The following is a 5,293-nucleotide window of genomic DNA, read 5'->3' on the forward strand; positions in this document are numbered from 1 at the left end:
TCATAGCCCTCAGTAAAAAGTTTTGCAAAAAGAACTGATGAGATATAAGATGAAAATTATTGGTTCATTATCGATTCTATTAAAATATTATTGCTGATTATTTCTTTGAATGAACAAATAAGGTGATTGATATTTTTCTACTATTTTCTCATTATAGAATTAGTAAAGGTCGCGAGAATCGAAAGTATAACAGACATATCTTTGTGAGGGCAATCAGAACAATGCGCCATTACCTCATTGCCTTTGATGTCTATCACGGTTGTAGATGAAATGTCAGTTTTAGAAACCTGCATACCAACAAATACAAAAAATAGCAAAAAATAGCAGTGCATGGCTGGGCGCCATCTGAAAAGAAAATCAAAAGTAGAAGGGTTCTTGTGACACATCATTTTGAAGCTCCTGACGAATACTTCATAACCTTAGAATTTGAAGTCAATATCTTCAGCTACTACAAAATGGCGAAACATTTAATAATTTACTGAAGACAAACACATTAATATCGATATTTCTAAAAATATTCTTTTTCATCTGCCATATGACAATTCACACAAGCCAATAAGGTTTGTTAAGTTACTAACAAAAAATATCACTACGAAAATGAACATCATTGTTCAGTAAGAATATCCTCATTTAGTTTTCGGTTTTACCAGTAGGAAGGTAACAAGTCAACAATCTCTAAAATGGTTAATTAACGTCCATGGGAATGAAAAATTGGGGCGATTTTTATTTACGATCCGACGCGTCACTTTCACCAGACCGAAAGGATTTTCAATGAACGTTTTCCGTTTATTCTGGAAGAACAGCAAGTGCAAATGATTGGTGAGATGGTAGTAAATCCTGAACAGTCTACTTATTCCGTCGGGAATGTTTGTTAGACGTCTCCTTCTACTGTGTGGAGACTTTTGAAGAGGAATAGGTATCATTCATACAAAATTAAAATGGTGCACCAATTAACTGAAGATGACCCTGATCGGAAAAAACAGAATTCTGGGAAATCATGCCGGAAACCATTGCAAGGCATCCTACTTCCACAATATTTGTTTCAGTGACGAATGTACACTTTTTCAAACGGCAATGTTCCCAGACAAAATTTCCGTTATTGGAGTGACACCAACCCTCACGTTTTCCGGGAAACACATACCCCATATCAATGAAAAATTAACGTGTGGGCAGGAATATTGGGAAACCATTTTCAAAATTCAACAAGGGAACTGTATTTGAATATGTTGGAAACTACTGTTGATCCTCTCAACACTGAAATCGTCGAAGCGAATCCTAATGAATTCGATATGAATATTGTATTCCAACAAGATGGAGCACCACCACATTACTCCAGACAAGTAAAAAACTATTTGGATACTAATATTCCCGGTCGTTGGATTGGCCGTCGAGGTCCTACAGAATGGCCAGCCCACTCGCCTGATTGACACCTTTTTTTATGGGGCTATTTGACGCAAAAGGTGTACGAAACTGAACCTGCTTCAATATCGGATATACGGCAGAGAAAAATGAATATTTGTAGAGATATTGACGTAACTGTTTGAAAATTTTCGGCGTGAAATATCGGATAGTCTGTTCATATGTCAAGAAGTTCAAGGCAACCATTTCGAGCATCTTTTGAATTGACCTCAAGCTTATCACCTCATATTATTCAGTTAAATGTCAATGTATTCAGACAATAATTAAAAGTTCCGCCATTTTGTAGTAGTTAGAGATATCGACATTATATTCTGGGGTTGTGTAGTATTCGTCAAGAGCTTCAAAAAGGTGTATCACAAGACCCCCTTCACATTTTATTTTTCCCAGATGGCTCCCAGTCACCATCTTGAAAGTTTTATCTGTCAATTTCACATCAAAGTAAAGTATTAATGCATTGATTTCATTATCCCAAATTTTAATTTTTTGAGTTGACCCTTCAAAAAATAAAAGGGGGGAACATTAAAGAAATGCACTGTATATCCTGATTTTCCAACCTTTTTTGACTTGATTAGATGAATTAATACTGATTAGATGAATCAATAGTCAGATCACGCCGAAATAGATTTCAATTCAAACATCTACTTCAAAAGTACTCATAATATTCAATGTACGAGGTCTCTTAAAAAAATAAAGTGAATTTTAATTTTTCTCAGAAAATATTTATTTATTCATAAATTTTTATTTTTTCCCTTACAAAGTTGTCCCCCTCCGATATAATACACTTGTGTTAGCTTTTTTTTTCAATTTCCGTATGTCTTTGAGCTGTCAAATTGCACATATTTGGTCAAAAAGTTTATATTCCTTATTGGGATCTAGAGAAATTTTTACTTGGACAATAACAAATTTTAAGTTATTTCTTCTAAAACATTGGCAACAATTTTCTATGAAAAGGCAATTCCGCAAGCGAAGTCAGTCTTTCAGAACATTGGAACACTTTTTGGGAAAGAAATGTCTTGGCTTTCCACTTCACCATCTTTATAAAAAAAGTGTGGGAATCCTCCACAGAAAGAAAGTAATCAATTTCAAAAAACTAATCCCTCCTAAAAATATACTCCTCTCAATTGGAACACTGTTTCGAACTAAAAAGTGGTTCAGACTTCAGCAACTTGTAATAATTTATTGGGCTCAGATCAAAGAAGATACAGATCTTAGAGGGCTTTGAGAGTGTTTCTACATTGCTTGTGCATATTCTTGAAAAAATAAAATGAAAAATCCTGTTTCACTAATATTTCTTCCTCTCTGCTCTCCATTTCCAATTCGTATTTGTGACTAATCTAGATGGATTCCATTGAGAATTTTCTTTCAAAAAATATCTAAAACTCACTTGATTTATTAGAATGATTGCATGAACCCTGGACATCCAGATCAATCCCGTTCACTGATTTTCCTTCAAAAACAACTTGAGATGGAACGGCCTTTTATATCTTATTTATACAACGGAAACCTATTTCAGGCTAGACTTTGTTCTGTTTCTGAAATTTGAGCAACTTTTCGTTATACCTTCAGGTTTCGTACCTCTCACATGTCTAGAAGTAATTCCTTTGAACATTTTTATATTGTTTGAAAACTTCGAGAACTTTTCTAACGTTTGCTCTCCCAATTTTCGAACTAGAGCGCATATTTTATGTTTCAGTTTTAAAAGTTTTCCTCGATCCGCCGGCTTGGCTTGGACTTGGGTAGAGAGTACTTACACTTTAGAAGGATTTTGTTTCTCGTTATTTCTTGCAACTTTTCCATTTCACTCCGGACTCTTTCAGCCTGATATTGTTTTCTGGGATATTGAAATAACCAAATGTGGGCAAACTGAACGGCGAACCGCTTCATTTTTCTATACAGATATTTCATTCATTTCTTGAAATTCTGACTTTTGTCAACATTAATATATGCCTGTATCAAAGAAAATGTGCATTGACCACACTCTATCCTGTCAATTATTATTGTTACAGTTATTTGATTTGATTTGTGTTTTCAACACTGTATGATTTGTTGATTTTTTGTGTGATAGTTTTTGCCAACAAGAATGAATTTTTTTCTGACGAGGATATTGTCAATATACTTTCTCAAAAAAATAGCTTCATGGATTTAAAACCAGGGTGAACTCCTGAAAGATATTTGGGTTAGTATTTTGCAGATGCAACATCGAACCTTCTACTGGAATTCAAAAATACGATTTCAACAAAATTTCAGTGACGACAAATTCATTTTTGAAACTTGAACCTTCGAAGAAATCATCAACAAGATTGTGCAGACGTGCTGAAAGCATTGAAAATTCGATACAATTTAATGAGACATCAAAATCTATTGGTGATTTTTACATGACTGATAAAGCTCAACAAAATATATCTGAACGATCGACAACCTCGAAATCGAACTGAATATTATTGTTTCTATAATAAGTGGAAAAGAAGACGGGCAAAATCTAGGACAAAAAACTTGATTAGTGAACCACTGATAAGGAAGTTAGGATCTCAATCTTGGTAAAAGGTTCGAAAATGTTCAGGAAAACACAACACTCCAGTAGATGACAGAGTTTATTCAAGAAAACTGTCTTCTGATAGAAGACAGTTAACAGCGTAACTTTGTCCAGCTGATTGATTGAAATCTATCAATGACGATTCAGTCATTATGAATCGAATTATGAAAATCTGATATGACTGAAGAAAGCTGTGAAACGTTAGGTGGATGGAGCTGTCGAAATATTGATAACTTACAAAATGTTTCCAAAATACTAGAAACTTGAGAATTCATATGGTAGGTCAGAATTTAAAATTGAATATTTGACAAGCTACGTGGAAGATATTCCTGAATCCAAGTCAGAAACTATTGTCAGGTGATTCACTGAATAATCTAGCCATTACCATGAAATACTCAGGCGATAAAACTTATCCGACGAATCTGATCATATGTGAAGAATTCATTTAAAACCTTAACAGTAATTAAAAAAAAAAAGAGATAATTTCATGTTGCCAAATTGTTGATATGGGATAATTGACAACAAAAAAGATCTGAATCCGTTCTAGTTTCTGACGAAGAGAGTCAGCGACTTTGAGAACAATTTTGAGAAATCGAACTCCAAGTGGAGAAGTCTTTTATACTCTCCTTTTTGAAGCAGAAAATATTGTATTCATCGCCTTTGACCTAAATTACAGTAGATCATAAAGATAACGAAGCCTTGACTTCTGGGACTTTCAACTGGGACCAAACTTTAAATCAAACAAAAATATTCAAAGAAATGACCATTAGACGAAAATTTTTCTGAAAGACAATAAAAACTAACTCAAAGTTTTCTGTATTGATACTGGAGAAGATGGATTAAATTGATTTACTATTACTTCGATCTGAAATCAATGACATCAAGATTTTGAAGAAAGACGACCTAAACAGTAAATGATCAGGATCTTAAAAATTGATTGCTTGAGATAATTGTGGATGCTATATCTTCTGAGAATAGAAGTGCTGGACCGGCAGATATCAACATAAAAATCGGAATTTTCAGAAGGCCCGCCAGCAAATGTTGATGTCCTCCAACGAGAAAAAGAGCGAACAGTTAAATGAAGAAACTACGTTTTCAATTTGGGGATAATGTTACGGTTAATTGATTTGATTTGTATTTTCATACTATGTATATCACTATTACACTATATCACTATTACAACCTATGTATGATTTTGACTGATGATAAATGAAACTTTATATGTTTTTTACCACATTAACTAATTTTTATTCTTAGGCACTCTTGGTTGAACCGTAAATTCTGGTATGCTTGATGGTACATCATTTTCAGTTTAAAATAGTATGTGTCTTTTTTAGCTGT

The sequence above is a fragment of the Leptinotarsa decemlineata genome, unplaced genomic scaffold (assembly GCF_025532065.1).
Source record: "Leptinotarsa decemlineata unplaced genomic scaffold, Ldec_3_MD MMD2_P_RNA_scaffold_6, whole genome shotgun sequence".
NCBI lineage: Eukaryota > Metazoa > Arthropoda > Insecta > Coleoptera > Chrysomelidae > Leptinotarsa > Leptinotarsa decemlineata.